The sequence below is a fragment of the Polistes dominula genome, unplaced genomic scaffold, assembly GCF_049000335.1.
Source record: "Polistes dominula isolate Pdom_NZ unplaced genomic scaffold, Pdom_raw_medaka contig_68, whole genome shotgun sequence".
Lineage (NCBI taxonomy): Eukaryota > Metazoa > Arthropoda > Insecta > Hymenoptera > Vespidae > Polistes > Polistes dominula.
This window is the reverse complement of record NW_028301034.1, coordinates 406,255-420,425: the sequence shown is the minus strand read 5'-3', so window position 1 is coordinate 420,425 and position 14,171 is coordinate 406,255. Positions and strand designations below refer to the sequence as shown.

At 29.9% G+C, this 14,171-nt stretch overlaps 1 protein-coding gene across 6 annotated transcripts in view; it reads right to left on the bottom strand.

The window, feature by feature from the left end:
- The window catches only part of Orct (Organic cation transporter), a 41,391-nt gene that overhangs the window by 7,996 nt on the left and 19,224 nt on the right, over positions 1-14,171 (bottom strand). For 2 of the 6 annotated variants that reach the window (XM_015333597.2, XM_015333594.2), the window contains exons 1-2: positions 881-1,416; positions 620-756 (exon numbers count right to left, since the gene is read on the bottom strand). The exons of 3 other annotated variants lie outside the window; for them this stretch is intronic. The gene's annotated coding sequence lies outside the window, so the exon portion shown is untranslated. Of the gene's footprint in view, positions 1-619; positions 757-880; positions 1,417-14,171 lie in introns of those variants that run through there. One more of the 6 variants, XM_089174528.1, reaches the window with a different exon arrangement.

Genomic DNA, 14,171 nt, shown 5'->3' with positions numbered 1-14,171 from the left:
TATTAAAACATTGATCACACAATCCTAGACGAACACGTGACAGGGATGAATATTTGTTATAACTGTTATTAGGATTATTTGAATAAAACTATATCGGTATATACGTCGGACCCACCATGGACGAATTAATGAGTCGGCCTTAATGCGAACGACATAACAGTCAATTGATTTTCTCTGATCAAAAGCAAACACGTGCGCTTGAACTGATCATTCACATACTATTCGATGGCGACACGAATGAATATATCGATGTATATGTATATAAAAATTAAGATCTAATCGATCTTTATCATCGTACAATTGTCAAGTATCAATTGAAAATGTATTTCAATATTTTATCGAAGAAAACAAAATTCTGTTTATCCATTAATTATCTTTATTTGACGAATTTACAAATATTTTCTAATAAAGTTATCTAATGAATATTTCAAATTGTTACAAAAATATTATTGAATAGTTAGAAAATTGTTTTTCTTTTCTTTTTTTCGATTAAAAAATGGAATCTTAAAATTGTATAAAAAAAAAAAAACAAGAAAAAAGGAAAATCGATTGAATACTTTGAAAATAATTAAAAGGTTGAATAGAAATAAGGGACACAGAGAATAAATAAGACAATTACCGTTCAGACTTTAATCATTGCGCAAGGGGTGGCCTCTCGTGACATCGTAATAAAGAACGAAAGTATAGAAATACGCGAGTATAACATTCACTTTAAACTCCGGCACGACGCCGAACGAAATCATTTATTCTTGAAATCTAAAGAAACGAAAATTCACGTTAACTTGGGTAAAACAATTCGAATATAAAAAAATTTCTTGAAAATATATCAAATTTTTGAATAATAATAATAATAATAATAATAATAATAAACAACACTCACACGAATATTACGAATAATATCAATATTGTTGAAATAAATGAGAAACAAAGTAATAGAAAAATACGATACGAAATGTATTATATATATATATAATACTTAAAGGTAAGAAAAGGGATAAAAGGAGAACACGAGGCTGTGCGCACGAGCTACGGGCGACGAGCTACGGGCGACGACTGTCGGTGCAGACTTTGCTTTTACTCGCAGTGCACAAAGATGACCCTTCTTCTCGACTCGTACAAGCGCCACGACGATCACCCTCTTACCCTACTACCTTCTCCTTCTCCTTCTTCTTCCTCTTCTACTTCTTCTTCTACTTCTTCTTCTTCTTCTTCTTTCAAGCAACCACTACGGTCACCATTGTAAATGGGTCTCTCTCTCTGAATACCACCACTACCACATGAGTTTCGTAAAAGACACATTGCTGTTGGATCCTCTTCCTCCTCTTCCTCCTCTTCCATCTCTTCTTCCTTCCCCTTTCTTCTCAACGTCTCATTCTTTAAGATGTCTGCGTACCTGCACGTTTCATGTTCTAAGAAAATCCCATCCTCCACCGCCAGCATCATCATCATCATCACCATCACCATCACCATCATCATCGTTTTCGTCGTTGTCCTCCTCCTCTTCCTCCTCATCATCTTCTTCTTCTTCTTCTTTTTCTTCTTCCTCCTCTCATTTTTTGCATCCTCTTTCTTCAGATTTCAAGCTTAAATCTTTTTTATTGTATTATTTTCTCTCCTTGACAGTCGATACCATTTTTAGAAACTCATATATTATCACATAAATCCGACTAATCATCTCTAATCATTGAAATGATGTTTATTATTAATAATAGAAAGTAAATTCGATGTTTTTTTTTTTAAGTGAAAACTTCTTTAGAATCAGGGTCATTTGAAAAACGTGAAACGAAAGAACGTGAAATTGATGAAACAAAAATAATTAATTAATTAATTAAATTCAATATATATAAATTACGGGTCACGTTGTTTGTCCGCAATAGACTCCTAAACTACTGAACCGTTTTTAATCAAATTTTGCGCACTGTGTGCAGTTTCATTCAACTTGAAAGATAGGATAGTTTATATCTCAATTTATAATCGCAATTGACTTAAAAACGTGTGTATCGGACTGATTGTGAGCCACAGCAACGCGTGGCGGGGCACCCCTAGTTCAATATATAATTTAATTCTATATATTAATTAATTAATTAATAAAATTCTATATATAAAAATTCAATGTCACAATATGTTTGTCCACTAATAATTCTGAAACTACTCAACTTAACTTAATAAAATTGATTTTATTTCACGTGATTTTTTCCAACTTAGCACATAGCACAATTTTTATCTATTGTTATGTATTTTTTTATTACTAATTTAAAGATTTTTATTTAGAGGTTATCTAGGTTCTGTAAGGTTCTTTCAATAGATGGCGCTGTATTATTACAATTCAATTATTTTGAAGCTTGGTTTTCTTTAAAGGTTTCACTTCTACCGTGTGTGATCAGCACACATCTGTTTTTTTTTATAAAAATAATAATCGTTTGTGATCTATTTTTACTTACAATTAGTTTTAATTCTTTCTTGTATCATTAAATTAACAAAAATGATGATAACTCGATTACTCGAGACCATTTTTTTAATCAACTTTTATGACTGATAATCAAATCAAATTTCATTACTTATTTTTTCAGATTATTTTTAATTATTACGTTTTTATTTTTAGGATAGAATTAAAGTAATGTTACGTTTAATTAATTATTAATTTATTTTTCAACTAATGATAATTACAAACCAAAGTATTTGAATAATAAATTAAACAAAGTGTTATTATTTAATTACAATCTAACATTTTAACGTCATTTTATTTTTATTTTCCATTTTTTTTTTTATTCATACACATCCGTTTCTGTTCTATACACTTAATTCTCATTAAGATGCACACAGTATGCATCGAAAGACCACATGTTGGACAGCAGATGTTGAAAAGTCAGTTTCATATTTCCACAGTTTTCATATACAGTCTTTTGAAGATATTTACTCGAAATATTTTCTGTTAATTTATTATTTTGTTTTCATAATTCTCTATTTCTTCATTTTATCCACGATTTATAAAAATATTTCAACAATTATCGCTTTTTTTTTATCAAGATTTTTCTTCAACATCTTTAATTAAATATTGACAAACAAAAAAATCAATAAACGATCATTCCGATCACAATTCATTAAGGGGACACGTCACCTTCGAGTGCAAAAAAAAAAGCGGTTATTTTGTGAATTTTTTTTGCAGCCGGTTTTATTAATATCAATATAAATTTTTGGTATATGTTAGTTATATATCTGAACTATATTCACAATTTTTTGTGTGTAAAAATATTGTCAATTGTGTTGTCTGTGGCCACTTTTCTAAGAGTCCAAAAAAAAAAGGTCATTTTCGGTGGCCCTAACTGGCAAAAATTGGTTCATCAGAAACAAAAAAACTGAGTGTTATCCTTTAGCAGAGATGTTGACGCAGGGAATGAACGAAAGGAAATTTTGATTTTTTAATTTTTCTCAAAATAGTCGACTTTTTGCGAAAAAAATTGACGATTTTGCAGAAAAATCACCGAGTTTTTGAGGAAAAAAAAAGTTGGCATTTTTTCGAAAAATCCTTTCGTTCATTCCCTAGATACGTGTATCTAGTATTACTGTACAAAATTTGGTAAGGATCGGATAAATGGTCTGGACACAGCGAGGGCAACCGTTTTAAAAACGCGAATAGGAGAAATTAAGGTTTAAAGTTTTGGCAACTTACTTGGAGCGCTACGGCGCGCTCCGTTTAAACTACTACAGTTTTGTAAATAATTCGCAGATCTTTACCAAAATTTGAAGAAATATTTTTGAAATAATATTCTTTCAGAAAATCGAAAAAAAAATCAATTTTTTTGTTGACGTGTCCCCTTAAGGGACCATCTCAGTGTAACCGGCCCAAAAAATAGTCAATTTTCGTGATTTTTTTTCGGATGGATAGGAGGAGGGGATCGGGATGTTTTTTTCCCCCGAATAAGACCACTCTTTAAAAATACAAAAATATTTTTTATTAATAATTATTGGAAAAAGTGACTAAAAAAAATGGGGGCAGTCGGTGTCAACGATTGCAATCGCAGTTTGCATCTCAAACAAAAAAATCAAATTGATTATTAATCTATAGGAAAGCCGCTATGTCCCTATGGAGGTTTTTTTTTTTAAATTTGACAAAATGGCGACGGTTTGAAGAAAAAGTACGAAATTTAGCCCCTGTTTTTCAACAGTTTTTCGTGTGAAAAAATAGGAAGAACTAAAAAAAAAGCTTCCATAGGGTCATAAAGAATAAAGTAAAAAAAAGTTCCGTACAAATTTCAAGTCGATAGCTTGAAAACTCTCCCTCTGAGAGGTGACACCGTTTGTAAAAAGGGCATTTTGAGAAAAACGCGTTTAAAGTTTAGCGCGCGTCAACTTACGCTGCAATCTCTTTTTCCAAAAAAAGGTTGTAGCGACTGTAATAATTCGAATTGAAATTTGAAAATTGTACAGAACACGCACAACTATATGTACTTCAAAATGAGACCGAAAAAAAAATTGATTTTTTTTTAAATTTTACACTGAGATGGTCCCTTAAGGGGTTATATACAGTTAGAATTTTCAAAAAATCGATTTTTTTTTAATTTTATTTTCTTAATGTACATATATTTAAGAATACACACAGAAAATTTCATATCGTTCCGGTGAATATTTTCAAAGTTACAAGCTAATTTGAAAAGGCGTTTTTTATCCCATGTAAAGTGCATTCCAAACTTTAAGCGCGTTTTTCTCAAAATGGTGTTATCAAAGTCGGTGACCAACATTACTCGAAAACAGCTAAACCGATTAGTCTCAAATTTTAACACAACCTTCTTAAAAATATTTTTTAGTAATTAATCGAAGATTTTTTCTCTCTGATAGATATTTTTTTTTTTATAAACAATTTAAGGCCGAAATTTCGGTGAAGAATCGATTTTTTTTTTTTTTGAGAAACCGCCATTTTGTCAAAAAATTTTATTTTGCTTATTCCTTCGATTAATTACTAGATTTAACATTATTTTAACGAAATCTGTTTGGTTTTTTAATTTCAAATGATCCAATTCCGATATATAGTGGTCACCGCAAAACGTCTTTTTTGAGAGGAGCTCCTGGAGATCAGCTGTAGCTCTTTTTCAAATAAATATTTTTACTAGTACTAAGTCTTAAAATACAGTTAAAAGATACCATAATATGTGTATAAATTTTTGGATCAATAAATTTAAAAGGTTTCTCAGAAAAAATTCTGGAAAATTCACTTTTTTTCGGCCGTCTAACTGTATATAACCCCTTAACATATTATCGATACGTGATTCAATTTCAATGATAATTTGGTCTATTTTAAAAAAGTGAATATATAATCGATACGCATGACTGTTCATAAGAGATACATGCAAAATATATACATGTACACTGTATTCAATACATACGTAAACAGCAATGAACGGATATCCGCTATTCACGAGTTTTGCTGTAATAATGTAGATATAATACTTCAACAGAAATATGATTTCACAAAGAATAAGAAAAATCTATCTTTATAAATAAATATTACAAAAAAAGATTTTTTATTAAAAAATTGGAGAGGAAAAAATTGATTTTAATAAGAAAAGAATTTTTTCTTTATATCAATTTTCACGATGACAAAAATATTCGACATTTTCTTATTTATGAATAAAATATGTTCGTACGATTTAGTTACTCTCTTCGACAGAAAAGAATCATACCACTTCTAAGAATGCAATTGTATCGCGTGGCAACGTTGGTAATGTGCGCTCATGGATTGATGCATCAGTGATAAACGAATTGCATCTTGTCCAGAAATGGTTACGAAACGAAAACGAAATTAACCAACAACGTTTACTTTCATCATTAATATATATTCATAAGTGTGACAAATTCACTAAGGTCGATTAATACAAATATTATTTTATTAAGTTTTATTTTTATATTTATATTTATATTTATATTTATATTTATACATATTAAGTCGATACTAAAAATATATATTTATTATAAATAAATGATATTATTACAAATGCACCGGTAATGATGATAGTAAATTGTAAGTCAAAATGAAATTATAGCAAAATTTATTTTATAAAATTTTATTTTATATTACAATTATTTATATTAGAAAATAAATAAATGAAAAAAAATTCAATTTTTTTTTTTAATTAAATTCACCATTGTAATTACCGGCACATATTATAGTTATGTAATGTATATATATATATATATATATATGTATATGCATTTATAAATGTATTCATAACCAATCAATGAGAATAAAATCAATTTAGATTGATTTTTTTTTTTTTTAATTAATTAACAACAATTAATTCTAACGTCCAATGATTTTAATTGCTCGTTGATAAGAATTAAGTAATTTTGTGTAAGGAAAAAGTTTTCTCTCTGTTGCACCGACTTCCCACGACAACGTTGCAAACTCGCCGAAACACATATTCTATTTATAGAATGTGTACACCTATAGTTAGTCCTGATTGGTTCTTTCACTTCTAGTCGTGACTCTACTAGAATTCCACTAGAATTCCACAAGCGAGTAGAAAGAATGTGCATGTGTTGTTAGGTGCATTTATTCAATTCCTACTGAAAGAATTCGTTAAAAACAAATAGAAAGTCATTTTGTTATTTAATTTAATTTAGAAATTATCGTATTATCAGACAAGAAAAATAATTCTTCGTAGAAAAAAGGAAAACAATACAAAATTTGGATATAACAATTTTTTTTTATTCGAGTCTTGGTTTTGAAAAAAAAAACAATAATTGATATAAAAAAATAAACTACTTATATACACGCAAATATATATTACTGTTAAAACGTTCGTCGCCATGGCACCGTATGCCGGAGACGGGCATACTTTTCCGGGCCTCACCCCCCACCACGTCACCGTATACAGTGAAACGCTCTTTTTTGTTAAAGTTATAGTATTTTTAGTGGGAAAAACTTAGCACATTTCTTATTTCAAAAGAAAATTATTTTCGGTAAATAAACGATATTTTTATATTTTACTAGGGGTGCCTCACAATCAGTCCGATACACACATCTTTAAGTCAACGAATTACCTTATACCGCCATCTGTTAGAATCTTATCGAACTACCAGAGATAATCATGACTGTTTGTTAATAAACAAATAATATTGCGATTATAAATTGAGATATAAACTATTCTATCTTTCAAGTTGGATGAAACTGCACACATTGTGCAAAATTTTATTAAAATCGTTTCAGTAGTTTAGGAGTCCATTGCGGACAAACAACGTGACACATAATTTATATATATTAAGATAACCCGCCACGCGTTGCTGTAGGTCACAATCAGTCCAATACACACGTGTTTAAGTCAACGAATTACGTTATACCGCCATCTGTTAGAATCTTATCGAAGTAACAGAAATAATCATGACTTTTTGTTAATAAATAAATAATTTGCAATAAAATAATATTGTGATTATAAATTGAGATATAAACTATCCTATCATTCAAGTTGAATGAAACTGCACACAGTGTGCAAAATTTGATTAAAAACGGTTCAGTAGTTTAGGAGTCCATTGCGGACAAACAACGTGACACGTAATTTATATATATTAAGATAAGAAGAAGAAGAAGATAAGATATATATATATATATCGTCTTGAAGTCAACGAATTATCTTATACCGTCATCTGTTAGAATCTTATCGAACTAACAGAAATAATCATGACTCTTTGTTAATAAACAAATAATATTCGATTATAAATTAAGATATAAACTATCCTATCTTTCAAGTTGAATGAAACTGCACACAGTGTGCAAAATTTTATTAAAATCGGTTCAGTAGTTTAGGAGTCCATTGCGGACAAACAACGTGACATGTAATTTGTATATATATTAAGATAAGAAGAAGAAGAAGATAAGATATATATATATCGTCTTTAAGTCAACGAATTATCTTATACCGCCATCTGTTAGAATCTTATCAAACTAACAGAGATAATCATGACTCTTGTTAATAAACAAATAATATTGCGATTATAAATTGAGATATAAACTATCCTATCTTTCAAGTTGAATGAAACTGCACACAGTGCGCAAAATTTTATTAAAATCGGTTCAGTAGTCTAGGAGTCCATTGCGGACAAACAACGTGACACGTAATTTATATATATTTGATTATTTTCGATAAATAAAATATAATAATATAATACAACCATAATACTCAGGTCGTATTGTTGATATTTCTACTTATCGCTTCTTTACGTTACGTAGGCGCACCGACAGTCGAATTTTGGGCCTAGCGAGAAACTCAACCGAAACGGGCTGGGTGACGATTTAATCGTGTATTTCAGTTAATTCATGAAAAACGATAATAATTCATAACACTTAAATTATTAATTATTCTTTTATGTCTTTCTATCTCAATCAATATGAAATTATAGACGTTAACTATCAGACCATTATTATGTGAATGCAAACTCAACTGAGAGTGCATACGTTCTTCAATCGTAAAATATATGCAACATCTTCGCAAAATATAGATATGATACTACGTATATGAACTTTTATGCTAAATGAACAACAGGAAGTCATAAACACAAATGTTTCTAACAAGATCAATTTAATTTTGTAACTCTGATATTACTGTATCTGTATATGTACTGTATTATCGTAGATGATCTCACAGTACATTGAACTTATGATAACAACGTTCTTGATAACATTATTAACATATGTATTAAAGCTGAAATTCAATATATTTGATTTTCAAAATAAGATATATACATCGATTATATAATCTACTACTATACAATTATTTATTTATCATATCTAATAAGATTGAAATAACTTAATGTCTATCTCAAGTTACGGTCTTATCTTTATTCCGACAGTCAAATTGAATGTAAAAGTGATAAATATCCGTTGCATGTGTTTACGCATGAATTTGTGTTTACAAATGTTCAATCATGGAAAAAAACATTTTTATCGATATCAAAAATTCCATTCGACTGAAATCTTATTCTGTAAATATTTTGAGGTGTAACATCACTATAGAGCCCGAAAAAAGCCTTTTTTTTTTGCGAAAATTAAATGAGAAATAGAATTTCTTTTTTGTGGATTGGTTAATCATATATTAAACTATGTACACAAATATTTGTATTGATTTTACATCGAAAATGGCGTCGATATTCGTGACTGAATCAAAACCTGTTTCTTTTTTTGGTAAAACGGGCGGACTCATACTTTGGCAACTATCAGACTTAGAATAAAAAATAAAAGAAATTCTTAATCTATGTACTATTATCTTGAGAAGTACATACGGATTTTTCTCTAAGTCAAATTTTGTGAAAATGGCGCAACTTTGAATAAAAAAATCGACTTTTCGACAAAAAAAAAATGTAAAAAATTGTTTATAAAAAAAAAAGTTTTCGTTCAATTAAAAATTGGATATGTACTTCTGTAGATAATACAACTATCAAGCTATCTTCAAAATTTCAAGTCAAAAATGTAGTTTCCAGAAAAACGCGTTTAAAGTTTTGTTATCACTATTCGAGGCGCTTTAAGGGGACACGTCACCTTCGAGTGTAAAAAAAAGCGGTTATTTTGTGAATTTTTTTTGCAGCCAGTTTTATTAATATCAATACAAATTTTTGGTACATGTAAGTTATATATCTGAACTATATTCACAATTTTTTGTGTGTAAAAATATTGTAAATTGTGTTGTCTGTGGCCACTTTTCTAAGAGTCCAAAAAAAAAGGGTCATTTTCGGTTGCCCTCACTGGCAAAAATTGGTTCATCATAAACAAAAAACCGAGTGTTATCCTTTAGTAGAGATGTTGGCGCAAGGAATGAACGAAAGGAAATTTTGATTTTTTAATTTTTCTCAAAATAGTCGACTTTTTGCGAAAAAATTGACATCTTTGCAGAAAAATCGCCGAGTTTTTGAAGAAAAAAAAATTGGCATTTTTTCGAAAAATCCTTTTGTTCATCCCCTAGGTATGTGTATCTAGTATTACTGTACAAAATTTGGTAAGGATCGGATAAATGGTCTGGACACAGCGAGGGCCACCGTTTTAAAAACGCGAATAGGAGAAATTAACGTTTAAAGTTTTGGTAACTTACTTGGAGCGCTACGGCGCACTCCGTTTAAACTACTACAGTTTCGTAAATAATGCGCGGAACTTTACCAAAATTTGAAGAAATATTTTTGAAATAATATTCTTTCTGAAAATCGAAAAAAAAAATCGTTTTTTTTGTTGACGTGTCCCCTTAAGACGCTTCGAAAAAATAAGATTTCGCCATGTTAAAAATATTTTTTTGCTTCGGGACCAAGTGCATAATGTTTTTAGATGTCCAAAGTACACTTTAAGCTAAAAAAACAAAAATCGATTTTTTGAAAATTCTATAGTGGTATTACCCCTTAAAACATTTTCTGAAATTTTGATGAAACATTTTTGAGGATTGAAAATACGAAAAATACAAGAATCAGGTTTAAAATTAGGAAAACAAAAAAAAACTCGAATGCGAATAAACCTTGCTCTACTTATGGGAGTATTCTGGTCTAGAAATTTGAAAAAATCGATTTTTTTTTTCATATCTTCAAAGCTTAACCTTTTAAAAATATGTCCTGAAGAGGATTTTTCAAAATTCAATTTATTTTCGGAGATATAGCTGTTTTAGTGACGCGGCATCCTATATCCTACCCTTATTACGCGAAACTTTGAACGCGTTTTTCTCGAAACTGGTTTTTTTTTGTTCACAAATGACAAGATATCTCAAGTTCTACTAAACCGATTTACTTGAAATTTGGTGAGAGTCTTCTCTATGCATTACTCTATCGTGCAAACTAAAATCTTACAAAATTTTCAATTTTTTATTATTTTTAAAAAATTCGGAAAAGTAAAAAATGTGGTAAATATAATGTATCCTTTTTTCAAACAGCTGTAATTTAGCGAAAAAAAAACTGTTCTCAATTCTTTTAGTTCGAACGATAGCTACATTATTCTAAATTAATAATCCGTCTTAATTTTTTATTTCGGATTACTAGAAGAGCTGAAATCTTGACATTTGTCACGCGCCGTTTTTTTGGGACCCCCTACTTCATCTTTTTCAATTTTAAATTTGTTCATTATGTTTTTTATTCCATGTATTCTCGAAATATTAATGAATATCTTGTAACATTATAGATAATGAAAATATTATTCGTCTGTTTGTTATTACACTTGAAAAAGTACTTCAAATTCATGCCTCTAGACCAGAATACCCCCTGAACACTTTGCAGAGAGAGAGACTGTGAGTCCGATCTTATCCTAATAACACACATCGAATGTGTGTAAGTAAGCTCGTGCACGAGCACGAGCTCGACAAGAGACATGAGAAGGACAACAACAAAAAAATAAAAAAGCAAAAGAAGTATAAAAGGTAAATGCCTTCGATGCAACTCGTTCCTTTCCAAGCGGGTTCACCGTGCGCCCTTGCAAGGACAGCGTCCTTTTTCAGGGCTTTCGGGTACCCTCGAGATGAGAAGAATAAAAAAAGAAGGAGTTCTCGCAAAAAATAAAAAGAAGAAGAAGATGAAGAAGAAGGGATGAGAGGGGGCAGCAGGGGGATGAGTGGGGCAGCAGGGGGATGAGTGGGGCAGCAGGGGGATGAGAGAAGACAGCAGGGGGATGAGAGAAGACAGCAGGGGGATGAGAGGGGACAGCAGGGGGATGAGAGGGGACAGCAGGGGAATGAGAGGGGACAGCAGGGGAATGAGAGGGGACAGCAGGGGCGGATGAGAGTTAGGGGTGAGTAAGAGAGCGATAATACCACGATAAAAGCATCTCTTCGTGGTTTTCTCTCCATCGCGTTCTCAGTAACTCCACTCGTTTAACAAGAGAAGGATTACAAATGAGAATATTTTTTTGGTATGTCATCATCCATCTTCAAATTTAATCTCTATGCGATTTTTTTTTTCTGAGAGGCTAATACTTTATGGTATTTTTGTTTTTCTTTCGTTTTTTTTTTTTGTTTTTTCATTCGTTTCTAAAATGTCAGATTAAAAAATCAAAAGTTTAAGAAGTTATTATGCGGGAGAGAGAAAAAAAGATGTAATATTCGTATACATAAATATAGATTTTTTTTTTTAGTTCCATTTTACCAAATTTGTTATTAAATTATCTTTATCAAACAAACAAAAAAGTAACATTTAAAAATTATATTTACCTTGAAATTTATTTAACTATAATATTTAAAATACTATTTTTCAATAATCCAGTATTCATATAAATGATAATTTTTGACATAATATAAGACATATATATATATATATATATATATATATATATATATATAAGATATTATATTCGTATATATTTAAATATATATTTAAAGTATATTTTATATATATACTTTATTATATATATAAAAATATATATAAAAATATATATATTTTTTTTCAGTTCCATTTACCAAATTTTATTATTATATATTTTAACAATTTATTGAATTATATAAATATATAATATTTGTATATATTAGTAGTTTCATTTAAAAATGTTTATTAAATTATCTTTATCAAAAAAAAAAAAAAAGTAACATTTAAAAATTATATTTACCTTGAAATTTATTTAACTATAATATTTAAAATACTATTTTTCAACAATCCAGTATCCATATAAATGATAATTTTTGACATAATATAAGACATATATATATATATATATATATATGTGTATCTGTCTTATATATATATATATGTATATATAAGATATAATATTCGTATATATTTAAATATATATTTAAAGTATATATTATATATATAAAAAAATATATTTTTTTTCAGTTCCATTTAACAATTTTTATTATTATATATTTTAACAATTTCTCAAATTATATAAATATATAATATTCGTATATATTAGTAGTTTCATTTAAAAATTATATTTACCTTGAAATTTATTTAACTATAATAATTTAAAATACTATTCTTCAACAATCTAGTATCCATATATAATAAATGATAATTTTTGACTTCAATTTGTCGATATCATGCTGAATATCTAATTTTTATTAATTATATATTTTTCATGAAAAAGTCTACAAAATAAATTGATTAATTCTTTACAACAACAACAACAAAAAGAAAAAGTAAGAACCTAAATAAAAATTGTAATCTCAAAATGTTCGCTATGGCCGCCAAGAAGGTTTTACATTTTGGGTTTAAACTTAAGACCAAGAGAGAAAGACAGAGACAGAGACAGAGACAGACAGAGAGAGAGAGAGAGAGAGAGAGAGAGAGAGAGAGAGAGAGAGAGAGAAGTGTGTGTCCCTTTCCACTTTTGATCCTTACCATCACACCCTACCTTTCCCTTCCTCCTCCTTAAATCGGTTTCTCTCCCTGTTTGAAGTATTCGCGTGCGCGCGCACAACAAACCAGTCACGATTTTTCACGCGGTGGGAGCTACCTAGTCGAGAGAGCCGCTCCCTACTATAAATAGCATTCGAGTTCACTCTCGAGTGCAAGGAGGCCGGTCTTGGCCTCCAACGGAGACAACAACGACAAGAGAGAACAGCTAAAAAGGGGGTAACTCGGGGGTCTCCTGCGTAAAGAGATGCTGCTGATCTCGAAAAAAGCAACAAAAATTAAAGGGACGAGAAGGAGGAGGAGAATGAGGAGGAGGAGGAGGAGGAGGAGGAGAAGCAGCAAAGAAGATTGGAATGTTTATAAGAGAAAAAAGACAGATTGAAAGAAGAAGAAGAAGAAGAAGAAGAAAATGTTAATGGACCGAGAAGAGCTAAGAAAAAGGAGGAATATGAAGAGAGGAGTTTAAGGGGGAGAGGGGAAGTTGAATATGTGGGGGTTGCAGATCGGGGTTGAAGAGTAGAAAGCGAGAGTTAAATGAAACCTTGCCGAGATCGGAGCTCTTCTAAGTGTGCGAAGATGTAATAAAGGTATAGTTACTGTCTACTGGCAAAACGATACTAGCTTGAAACTTATGCGAGTTGACCGAGTTATGTTAGAGAGTTAGTATGTTCTTAAGAACGGAACGTTTATTCATTCATCTGTAATATATTTTATTCGATAATTTCGAATATTTCCAATAAATTATTATAATATTATATAATAATTCATATAATAATATTTAATATTATAATTCAATTTATTATATAATATTACTAGGGATGCCCCGGTCACGCGTGGCTGTGGCTAATAAATATATAGATAGATCTGAATCT